Below are 13,151 nucleotides of genomic sequence, written 5' to 3'. Positions count from 1 at the left end.
ACAAAGGTAAGTTTTGTGTGTGCAATACATGCACTTGTGTTGTTGACAGATGCAGCTTAGGTGCCGCCATTTGAAAAGGATCCCTAAATCTTTTTTTTTTCTCTTTTGTCACATCACTTAAAAACAAACAAACAGCATCTCATTGTTCATCTGTGACCTTGCAAAAATAATGCTTGGTAACGCTAGAGCTTCCCCTACACCCTGCTCAGTAACAATTATAACTCACAAGCCCTCTCTCCACAGCTGTGATGCTGTCCATGCTCTACTAGATGGAAAGTTGAACTTTTTCAATTGTGTATATCATTATGTTGCCATCTAGTGGTCAAAGACTCACAGAGTTGATAAATCCTAGTACTACTACAGCTAGAGAGTTTATTGTTAATATCTATTATTTACGGAGCACCACAGATGTATGTGGAGGTGAAAGCGAATACTGATTAGCTCCTGCCTTAGTGTAAATCATCTTCTAAGTTTAAATAAACTCTGGAAGGCACTCAGATACTATAGCGGGGGTTAAGAACTTATGCAGAATAGAACAGAATTTAAATTAGATATAATCCAAACCAAGAGATGGCAATGAACAATGGGTGACAGAGGGAGTAGAGAGAACAGTGACTGCACAGGAAAAACTCAGGAGATATGCTTAGTTAAATCCCTCTCTCGTCAATTTCTCATTTTAAAATAAATGTATATTAATAGTGAAGATGGAAGCAGATCCTCCTTTAGTTCCAGTAGGAAGGGCCTATAATTTTGGAGCACAAACTCCTGAATTCTCTCTCTGCTTATGACCCTAAAGTCTACACATTATCTTGTGATGATGCCAGTGGAATGAGGCAGTATCTTTAAAAAAAATAAAACCATGTTTGTTTTCAAACAACCCAGTTACAGTTGGCAAAGTTCTGGGAATTCTAGAAGCAATGTCAGATGGCTGAGTGTGGTTTAACTGCACACCAATGCTCTTGTATTTCCAAGAAGCTGCCAATTTGGAGCTTCAGAGCCTGGGATCCACTCAGTCAGCATGTGTTTATTGTTCAGGTCACGCACCTGCAAGGCAGTGCAGAACCTAACTACTTTAAGCTACCTGCCTGGCCCTTCACCCACACACATCCAGCCAAATCCTGCTCAACTCATCCATGCAAGTAGTTCCATTGTTGTCATCCGAAGATGCATCCGCAGAAGTGGGCTGTAGTCCACGAAAGCTTATGCTCTAATAAATTTGTTAGTCTCTAAGGTGCCACAAGTACTCCTGTTCTTTTATTTGTACAGTATGTATGCTATAGCCCCCTCTAGTGGCTGACGTTTATGAGTCTGCTACAACATCCATCGGAAGGGGTTAGTTCCTTTGCTCAAGTGATAGAGGCTCAGGCTTTTAATGCTGAAAGTTCTGGGCTCAAAACCCTGGTGTTGGCCAAGTTGGGGCCAGCTACACAAACACAGAGTAAAAGATTGGCACTGTATTTCCCCCAAATCTTTTTGGTCTGCAAATATTTTCCCCTTATAGCCCTGAACCAATGCACTGCCACTCCCATGTAACTCTTGCTCTTACTCTTTAGATTGAGCCACTACCTTCTGGCAAATCTAACAGCAATGTGTTGTTCAATAAATTAGTCAAAAGATAGTGCTCATCCCCCAGAACTTTCCATAATGCACCTCATCTTCCCTGGGTAAGACTTAGTGTCAAGTGTCTGTGTTTCCTGGGTGGGGTACAGTTGCAAGATTGAACCCAGCCCTCATGATGCGTATTCACAGCAAGCGCTGGCAGTTTTAGGCAACAGAACAATGTTGTGCCTTGATGTCTAAGTTACTGCCCTTCTGGCAATCCCACTCAGTGCATTAGTGGAGCTAAGGTACAGAGTGTTGCATGTAACTCCATGGAGCCAAAGTTTGTCAGGTGATAGTGAGATCCCTGGCATGTAACTCTAAAGTGTAAAACAGAATTCATTTCATGGCCCAAATCATATAGCTATGCATATATTTCTTGAAGCTATACTGGGTAAAATAGTGCATAGTATGTATGCACTGTGCACAATGTACAGACAGTAAATATTTATTTCTTAGCTCATCATACCATGGATGTCTCTATAAAATTCTATACTTCTGTAAAAATACATTTCACTAATAAAGCCCAGTGCAAAAATTAACTAATTCATCAGTGCAACACTCCAAGTAAATATTATCTCCATTTCACTGATAGCAAAACAGAAGTGGAGTTTAAGAAATGTTCACAAGGCCACATAAGAAGTCGGTGACAGAACTTGGGAGCTCCTGGCTTCCGACTCCAAGATGAAATCCACGAGACACTGCTCTCTCTATGCACAATCCCTGTATGTATCCATCTTGGAAATACAAAACAGCCATTACAAAAAATACTAGTTAGGTAGTCAGTTTCCCACCCCAAAACACCATCAATAAGGTTCTGTTAAATTGAGCATTAATAAATATATATTGTAGTGGATCCTAAAGGTGACCAAATTTTGATTTTAGGAAACAGAAGATGGGGACTAGTTCCAGAAATCAGGACACTTGAGCAAAGTATGACTTGTCCATTCTGCAGACAGACAGCTGATCATAACTGTCACTCTGGGACATGGGAGACAGATGGTTTCCAAGGCTCCTGGGTTGCAGGCCATTTTGGGGCTATAGAGATAACAAATGTTGCTTGACTTGGGACATCATCAACCTCTTGAGTTGTCTTTAAAAATAGCCCCAAGTAAAGAATATTGTATCTAATCCAATCTATCTAGTATCAATATCATGCTCACCATGTTATTAGATCAGTCTACTCTCTAGGTGACAGTTACAGATGACTGGGATGAGCATATCTTGGCCTGTCTTTAAATTGTGTGTTTTTATTACAGATGGGCTTGAGCTGCAACCTTCAGTTTCAAACTTTCCCAAGGTTCAGGGGTGTTTGGATCCAGCCTTGCTTCAAATGTTCAGGTGGAACTTGATGTGCTTTACTGGGAAGCACATACATCACTTTTATATATTGTTGTAATGGTGGTAGAATGAGAAAGTATAGGTTCTGACACTGGGGCCATCTGGCAATTACCTCCTGCTCTTTAACCTCCTTTAAAACACTAGTGGCTATATTTGGTCCTGGCAGCATATAACTTCCCATGCTTCTATCCCTAGGTAACTGGTGCAAATACAGTATACTACACTGGCATATACTCGTACTACTAGGGCTGACCTTAAGAGCTCTCAAAATATTCAACTAGGTGGACGACATGCTCAAAGAAGTGAATGTCCCTGGGTTTAACTCCATATAGGACCCTAGTAGCCTTTCTTGACTTGGGCACCAGAAGCTTTGAATGTCAGCCCTGAAGACATTTTCGGTGAGTTCAGTGCCGTTGACAGGAACTGGATTGACAGCCTGGGAGACTCAAGTCTCCTTATCCATAAACAGGTACAGAACTGGAAGCAGTAAGTAAATTTCTTCCACGTTGCCCTGCTGATGTGTCTCAACCCCATTCAGGGGTCCCTCTCTAGTGGTGAGAGGGGGGAGTTCTGACTCCGTGATTTATTCAGTCTCTGACATGTCTGGTAATCACCATTAATTACATGCATTCTCTCCAAGCCCTGCCATGTCCTGTCAGTAGCCTAACCCTTCCCTACACACAGATCCCTGGGCCTGCGGAGAGATGGGGAGAGTGCCTGCGGAGCAGGCAGACCCTTTGCCTCTCCAGAGTGAAATCTAGGTCCCATCTGACATATATCCTTTTAAAGTACCTGTATACCAAAGCCAGCTAAGCCTGTCCCTGTCTGGGGAGTTCTGCTTCTTAGCTGAAGAGCTTTTCTTCCCATCTCATCAGCATATGGAGGTTCAGCCCTATGCCAAAGTCTCTCAGGGCTTCTCTACACTACTGCTTAAGTTGATATAAGTTACGTTGCTCAGGGGTGTGAAAAAGCCCTCACAGTCTGAAAGCCTTTTAAATCCCAGCCCAGTCCCTAGCTTGGAGTGCACGGTTATTATGCGAATCACTCGCTGTCACAGCCAGTGATAATTTACTTAATGGTGCCAAAATCTGTGAACTTGCCTAAAGGCTTTTGACATCATTTGCCACGAACATTAGTCAATAAATTCTGGGATGGAGGCAATTTGCATGTCACCCAAATGACTAGATATCAAATTAGACTTCTGACAGGCTCCAGAATGGCGCTCTCCTTTCATCATTAATCTTGACAAAGGGGGGGCCCAAGTCCCTGGATAGGGACCTGAGCTGTTTCCTTACATGTGATTGATTGATGTGGCAATCTAAGGTTGGCCAGTTATCATCCATTTTGAAGAAGGCACCAACTTTCTATTTCCACCTTCAGCTCCGAAGCTACAGTGTGATTTGAGGGGACTGGGGGGCTGATCACGCATAACAGCAAATGTAATTTGTTTTCCTGTGAAATGTTAATGCTAAAAATCCCATGTGCCCTATTCCCCTCCTACAGGGCTGGCAACTTCCACAGAAGTCAATGAGGGTTATTGGCACACTTGTGTGGCAGTTTAGGACTTTTATACTGCTCTGTCTTACTCTCTTTCATATTAGAGAGACAAGGTGGGTGAGATAATAGCTTTTATTGGACCAGCTCCTGTTGGTGAGAGAGACAAGCTTTCAAGCATACAGAGAGCTTTTCCTCAGGACTGGAAAACTTACTCAGAGTGCCAATAAAAGATATTACCTCACCCACCTTGTCTCTCTAATATCCCAGGATCAACACAGCTACAAAAACCCTTTCTTATTCAGTGTCTTTGGGGAAACTCTCTGTTCTGTCCCAGCCCTGTTACACCACTCTGATAGCATGAAGGGAGCAGAAATTATCATTTTTATTACCATAGCACCTAGGAGCCCTAATCATGGAGCAGGACCCCATTGTATCAGGTGCTATACAAACTCAGAACAAAATGTTGTCTTCAGGAATCCCTGGCTGTCAGGAGCTGTGGGCCTGAGTTCCCTCAGCTGAACCTGGGGCTATCTAGCCTCAGGGCAATTAATGAGCCCAGGCCCAGCTGAGCTGTGGCAGAATCACCTAATCGGCCAGCCTGCCCAATTGGCTGCAAGGTGCCTACAAGTCTGCATTTAAGCTCAACAGCAGAGGGCTGCTGGTTACTCAGTACTTATAGCCTGTATTTGCCTTGTTCCAGACTGCTCCAGCCCTTGTTTGGTCTAGGGCTCCAGCTCTGACCCTTGGCTTGTCTCCTCACTCCAGCTCTGACCCTTGGCTTGAACTCCCTGTTCCCATCTGCTGGGCCAGGCAATCTAGTAACAATCTCTGCTAGTAAAATCAGGTTATATTAGTCTCTTTTAGAAGGGGGGGGGGACTTAGAGAGGAACCAAACAGGCAATTCTGGATAGCTGTGAAGAAGGGTATGGTGGATAGTTTTAGTACCTGCACCTTGTACCAAAAACCCACAGGTTTCAGAGACTGTATCTGTCTGTGTTCATAGCTAACTTGAAATGGAGGCTCCATGAGAGTCAGCAAAACTTAAACCAAGGGATATTTTTTTCTTTGTGATGTGGCTAGAAACATTCTCAATCTAGGACTCTTCCATTATTAAGACTAAAATAAAAGTAATAGTAGACAAATCCCATTTTTCAAGGCTCCTGGAACAGCAATGATATATACTTATGGTCAAAGAGAAATAAAATCACTCTTGTTGGATGTCTCCCATTAGGTCCATTTTCATCACTGGTGGGATTACTGCTCTTGTGATTATTTTTTAACATTCTTAAATAAGAGTCATGATGGTCTTAAGCTTAAAGCATGGGACTGACAGCTGGGCTGTATTATCAACTATGCTACAAACTTCCTGGGAGGCCTTGGGCAAGTCACTTCACCCCCACTCTGTGCCTCAGTTTCCCCATCTGCAAAATGGGGATAATATCTATCACACAGGGATGTTACGAGGCTTGATGCATTAATAGCTGCAAAGTGTTATCAATATTTATATAAAACTGTCAACATACACAATGGTGGGCAATTGGTGAATGTGCTGAGCAAATAATAGTAACTGCCCCAAAGAGCTTATAGCTTAAAAGCACAAGTGGGCACAATAAAGAAAAATGCAGAAGGCCCAATCCTGCTTCAAATTAAGACAACAGCTAAACTACTTGTGGGAGCAAAATCAGACTGACAGTGTATTTCCTAAGATCCCTGAGCTCTATACCTTTGGTGCTTCAAGGAACAGGAGGGATGGCACTTAGCAGACACTGCTTGGGGACTGTTCTAAGTGTAAGGGTAGAATGAATGATGCTCAGAGGCATGTGTGGGTAAAAGGAAGAGTCAGAAGACAATCCTGGATGGAAAATAAGGATCAGAAGAGATATTGGAAATAGAAGAAGCCCTCTAGGGTCTAGAAGAATCTTTTTTCTAGGATCCAAGAAAAATAACTGAGAATTATTGGAAACCTCTCCACATACAAACAAGATTCAAGCAAGAGATGCCAATGCAGTTTTGGGCTGAGCATGCGGAGGCATCAGATCAGTCTGGAGGGAGGAAACAGCCCCTACTTTTTCATCTTGGCCAAGTGATGTGTCCTCCATTACTCCAGAAGAGACTGCAGATAGGGGTGTAAGCAGTTTGGAAGGAAACTATTATTTAAGGTGGTGGGATGAAGACAGTGGTGAGGCTTGCTCCTTCTCATTTTCCAACTTTGACTTCGAGTTAAATTGTCATTCTCTTTAAACATGAATGAGAACCAAGAGAGTCATCAATAAAGAAATCCAGGTCATGGGGATCTCCCCACCAAAACACAAGTCACCTTTCCATTTCCTGAACTCTTTGCCTGTCTGTGGGTTCTTGGGATTATATTGGGGCATTGCCACTTATCAGAAAACTATCCACCAAAGGGAAGGAAATAACCAGACCCTGCATTGGGTGCATCCTGCTGTTCTAGGGTCATCAGCTTTTATTCATAGCAACCAGGGCCAGCTCCAGGCACCAGCTTAACAAGCAGGTGCTTGGGGCAGCCAAGGGAGAGGGGCGGCACCTGCGGCAATTCAGGGGTGGCAGGTCCCTCACTCCCTGTAGGAGCGAAGGACCTGCTGCTGAACTGCTGCCACCGATCGCGGCTTTATTCTTTATCCCCAATTGCCGCCGCCGGTCGCGATTGCGATCGCGGCTTTTTTTTTTTTTTTTTTTGGCTTCGAACAGCAGAAATGCTGGAGCTAGCCCTGATAGCAACACAGGAATTGCTATGATTCTTGAACAGACCAATAGTCAACTTAGTTGAGTCTGGGATCCTGTGCCCAACAGTGGCCAAGGCTAGATGCTTCAGGGTAAGATGTAACTACTCTGCCTCTTTGTGCACCTAATTATGCAATACTATCATGAAAGAGAAGGGGAATTTCTTCTTGAGTCCAGCTGGAAATCAATTTATTCCCTGAATAATGAATATTGATAGCACTGGTAATTATATCCTAGCTTACTCATATATCTGCAAATTGCTATTCTTATTCAGAGCAACATTTAATCCCTTCAGGAGGGATAGCTCAGTGGTTTGAGCATTGGCCTGCTAAACCCAGGGTTGTGAATTGAGGGGGCCACTTAGAGGGATCTGGGGCAAAATCAGTCCTGCTAGTGAAGGCAGGGAGCTGGACTTGATCATAGAATCATAGAATAACAGGGTTGGAAGGGACCTCAAGAGGTCATCTAGTCCAACCCCCTGCTCAAAGCAGGACCAATTCCCAACTAAATCATCCCAGCCAGGGCTTTGTCAAGCCGGGCCTTAAAAACCTCCAAGGAAGGAGACTCCACCACCTCCCTAGGTAACGCATTCCAGTGTTTCACCACCCTCCTAGTGAAATAGTGTTTCCTAATATCCAACCTGGACCTCCCCCACTGCAACTTGAGACCATTGCTCCTTGTTCTGTCATCTGGTACCACTGAGAACAGCTGAGCTCCATCCTCTTTGGAACCCCCCTTCAGGTAATTGAAGGCTGCTATCAAATCCCCCCTCATTCTTCTCTTCTGGACTAAACAATCCCAGTTCCCTAAGCCTCTCCTCATAAGTCATGTGCTCCAGACCCCTAATCATTTTTGTTGCCCTCCGTTGGACTCTTTCCAATTTTTCCACATCCTTCTTGTAGTGTGGGGCCCAAAACTGGACACAGTATTCCAGATGAGGCCTTACCAATGTCGAATAAAGGGGAACGATCACGTTCCTCGATCTGCTGGCAATGCCCCTACTTATACAGCCCAAAATGCCGTTAGCCTTCTTGGCAACAAGAGCACACTGTTGACTCATATCCAGCTTCTCGTCCACTGTGACCCCTAGGTCCTTTTCTGCAGAACTGCTACCTAGCCATTCGGTCCCTAGTCTGTAGCAGTGCATGGGATTCTTCTGTCCTAAGTGCAGGACTCTGCACTTGTCCTTGTTGAACCTCATCAGGTTTTTTTGGGCCCAATCCTCTAATTTGTCTAGGTCCCTCTGTATCCGATCCCTACCCTCTAGTGTATCTCCCACGCCTCCTAGTTTAGTGTCATCTACAAACTTGCTGAGAGTGCAGTCCACACCATCCTCCAGATCATTAATAAAGATATTAAACAAAACCGGCCCCAGGACCGACTCTTGGGGCACTCCGCTTGAAACTGGCTGCCAACTAGACATGGAGCCATTGATCACTACCCGTTGAGCCCGACGATCTAGCCAGCTTTCTATCCACCTTACAGTCCATTCATCCAGCCCATACTTCTTTAACTTGGCGGCAAGAATACTGTGGGAGACCGTATCAAAAGCTTTGCTAAAGTCAAGGAATAACACATCCACTGCTTTCCCCTCATCCACAGAGCCAGTTATCTCATCATAGAAGGCAATTAGGTTAGTCAGGCACGACTTCCCCTTCGTGAATCCATGCTGACTGTTCCTGATCACTTTCCTCTCCTCTAAATGTTTCATAATTGATTCCTTGAGGACCTGCTCCATGATTTTTCCAGGGACTGAGGTGAGGCTGACTGGCCTGTAGTTCCCCGGATCCTCCTTCTTCCCTTTTTTAAAGATGGGCACTACATTAGCCTTTTTCCAGTCATCCGGGACCTCCCCCGATTGCTATGAGTTTTCAAAAATAATGGCTAATGGCTCTGCAATCTCACCCGCCAACTCCTTTAGCACCCTCGGATGCAGTGCATCCGGCCCCATGGACTTGTGCACGTCCAGTTTTTCTAAATAGTCCCGAACCACTTCTTTCTCCACAGAGGGCTGGCCACCTTCTCCCCATACTGTACTGCCCAGTGCAGCAATCTGGGAGCTGACCTTGTTCGTGAAGACAGAGGCAAAAAAATCATTGAGTACATTAGCTTTTTCCACATCCTCGGTCACTAGGTTGCCTCCCTCATTCAGTAAGGGGCCCACACTTTCCTTGATTTTCTTCTTGTTGCTAACATACCTGAAGAAACCCTTCTTGTTACTCTTAACATCTTTTGCTAACTGCAACTCCAAGTGTGATTTCGCCTTCCTGATTTCACTCCTGCATGCCTGAGCAATATTTTTATACTCCACCCTGGTCATTTGTCCAATCTTCCACTTCTTGTAAGCTTCTTTTTTGCGTTTAAGATCAGCAAGGATTTCACTGTTTAGCCAAGCTGGTCGCCTGCCATATTTACTATTCTTTCTACACATCGGGATGGTTTGTTCCTGCAACCGCAATAAGGATTCTTTAAAATACAGCCAGCTCTCCTGGACCCCTTTCCCCTTCATGTTATTCTCCCAGGGGATCCTGCCCATCTGTTCCCTGAGGGAGTCAAAGTCTGCTTTTCTGAAGTCCAGGGTCTGTATTCTGCTGCTCTCCTTTCTTCCTTGTGTAAGGATCCTGAACTGAACCATCTCATGGTCACTGCCTCCCAGGTTTCCATCCACTTTTGCCTCCCCTACTAATTCTTCCCTGTTTGTGAGCAACAGGTCAAGAAAAGCTCTGCCCCTAGTTGGTTCCTCCAGCACTTGCACCAGGAAATTGTCCCCTACACGTTCCAAAAACTTCCTGGATTGTCTGTGCACTGCTGTATTGCTCTCCCAGCAGATATCAGGGTGATTAAAGTCTCCCATGAGAACCAGGGCCTGCGATCTAGCAACTTCTGCTAGTTGCCAGAAGAAAGCCTCATCCACCTCATCCCCCTGGTCTGGTGGTCTATAGCAGACTCCAACCACGACATCACCCTTGTTGCTCACACTTCTCAACTTCATCCAGAGACTCTCAGGTTTTTCTGCAGTTTCATACCGGAGCTCTGAGCAGTCATACTGCTCTCTTACATACAACGCAACTCCCCCACCTTTTCTGCCCTGCCTGTCCTTCCTGAACAGTTTATATCCATCCATGACAGTACTCCAGTCATGTGAGTTATCCCACCAAGTCTCTGTTATTCCAATCACATCATAGTTCCCTGACTGTGCCAGGACTTCCACTTCTCCCTGCTTGTTTCCCAGGCTTCTTCCATTTGTGTATAGGCACTTAAGATAACTCATTGATCGTCCCTCTTTCTCAGCATGAGCCAGGAGTCCTCCCCTCTTGTGCTCTCCTGCTTGTGCTTCCTCCCAGGATCCCATTTCCCCACTTACCTCAGGGCTTTGGTCTCCTTCCCCCGGTGAACCTAGTTGATGACTTTCCAAGGACCAACACAGCCATAACAAAACTGTTTTTACTTTATCAAGAATGTCATAAGAACGGCCGTACCGGGTCAGACCAAAGGTCCATCTAGCCCAGTATCCTATCTACCGACAGTGGCCAATGCCAGGTGCCCCAGAGGGAGTGGACCAATCAGGCAATGATCAAGTGATCTCTCTCCTGCCATCCATCTCCATCCTCTGACAAACAGAGGCTAGGGACACCATTCCTTACCCATCCTAGCTAATAGCCATTAATGGACTTAACCACCATGAATTTATCCAGTTCTCTTTTAAACGCTGTTATAGTGCTAGCCTTCACAACCTCCTCAGGTAAGGAGTTCCACAAGTTGACTGTGCGCTGCGTGAAGAAGAACTTCCTTATATTTGTTTTAAACCTGCTGCCTATTAATTTCATTTGGTGACCCCTAGTTCTTGTATTATGGGAATAAGTAAATAACTTTTCCTTATCCACTTTCTCCACATCACTCATGATTTTATATACCTCTGTCATATCCCCCCTTAGTCTCCTCTTTTCCAAGCTGAAGAGTCCTAGCCTCTTTAATCTCTCCTCATATGGGACCCTCTCCAAACGCCTAATCATTTTAGTTGCCCTTTTCTGAACCTTTTCTAGTGCCAGTATATCTTTTTTTAGATGAGGAGACCACATCTGTACGCAGTATTCGAGATGTGGGCGTACCATCGATTTATATAAGGGCAATAATATATTCTCAGTCTTATTCTCTATCCCCTTTTTAATGATCCCTAACATCCTGTTTGTTTTTTTGACCGCCTCTGCACACTGAGCAGACATCTTCAGAGAACTATCCACAATGACTCCAAGATCTTTTTCCTGACTTGTTGTAGCTAAATTAGCCCCCATTATATTGTATGTATAGTTGGGGTTATTTTTTCCAATGTGCATTACTTTACATTTATCCACATTAAATTTCATTTGCCATTTTGTTGCCCAATCACTTAGTTTTGTGAGAGCTTTTTGAAGTTCATCACAGTCTGTTTTGGTCTTAACTATCTTGAGCAGTTTAGTATCATCTGCAAACTTTGCCACCTCACCATTTACCCCTTTCTCCAGATCATTTATAAATAAGTTGAATAGGATCGGTCCGAGGACTGACCCTTGGGGAACACCACTAGTTATCCCTCTCCATTCTGAGAATTTACCATTAATTCCTATCCTTTGTTCCCGGCCTTTTAACCAGTTCTCAATCCATGAAAGGACCTTCCCTTTTATCCCTTGACAACTTAATTTATGTAAGAGCCTTTGGTTAGGGACCTTGTCAAAGGCTTTCTGGAAAGCTAAGTACACTATGTCCACTGGATCCCCCTTGTCCACATGTTTGTTGACCCCTTCAAAGAATTCTAATAGATTAGTAAGACACGATTTCCTTTGCAGAAACCATGTTGACTATTGCTCAACAGTTTGTTTTTTGTATGTGTCTGACAATTTTATTCTTAACTATTGTTTCGACTAATTTGACCGGTACCGACGTTAGACTTACCGGTCTGCAACTGCCGGGATCACCTCTAGAGCCCTTTTTAAATATTGGTGTTATATTAGCTAACTTCCAGTCATTGAGTACAGAAGCCGATTTAAAGGACAGGTTACAAACCTTAGTTAATAGTTCTGCAACTTCACATTTGAGTTCTTTCAGAACTCTTGGGTGAATGCCATCTGGTCCCGGTGACTTGTTAATGTTAAGTTTATCAACTAATTCCAAAACCTCCTCTACTGACACTTCAATCTGTGACAGTTCCGCAGATTTGTCACCTACAAAAGCCAGCTCAGGTTTGGGAATCTCCCTCACATCCTCAGCCGTGAAGACTGAAACAAAGAATTTAGTTTCTCCAAAATGACTTTATCGTCTTTAAGCGCTCCTTTTGTATCTCGATCATCAAGGGGCCCCACTGGTTGTTTAGCAGGCTCCCTGCTTCTGATATACTTAAAAAACATTTTGTTATTACCTTTGGAGTTTTTGGCTAACCGTTCTTCATACTCCTCTTTGGCTTTTCTTATTACATTCTTGCACTTAATCTGGCAGCGTTTATGCTCCTTTCTATTTGCCTCACTAAGTGTCAAGTCTGGTCTTTACTGCATTTGCTGGAGGACTTCTTAGAAGTCTCAGATGTATGTTGTGAGCTCTCACATCTTAATTGCAGAGACATGTGGGGGTATGTATCTTTAACAATGATGTCCTTTATCCCAAGTATTCATTAGGCATTAGAGTCAAATGAGTGCTAACAAATACTATAAATGTTTAAACAATGTTGGCAAATACCTTCCTCTCTCAATGTTCAGTTATCACTTGCTTTCATTAGTTTTCCAGTTTACAACAAGGCCTTCCAGGGTAGGTAAGACCTGAATTCCTTATACAGAAAACAAGCGGGGGAGGGGAAGACCAAAAACTTGTTTTCCCCCAAAACCTTTTAGGCCTTCTTTACACATCCTAAGTAAACCCATTTTTCCCCTCCATGGGTCATCTTTAAGCAACTTCACTAATACCACAGTGTAACAGAGTTCCTGGCTCCACGCCTCCTACTCCTT

This window comes from Chrysemys picta, chromosome 7, assembly GCF_011386835.1.
Source record: "Chrysemys picta bellii isolate R12L10 chromosome 7, ASM1138683v2, whole genome shotgun sequence".
In the NCBI taxonomy this organism is placed as follows: domain Eukaryota; kingdom Metazoa; phylum Chordata; order Testudines; family Emydidae; genus Chrysemys; species Chrysemys picta.
Note: the sequence above shows the minus strand (reverse complement) of the source record.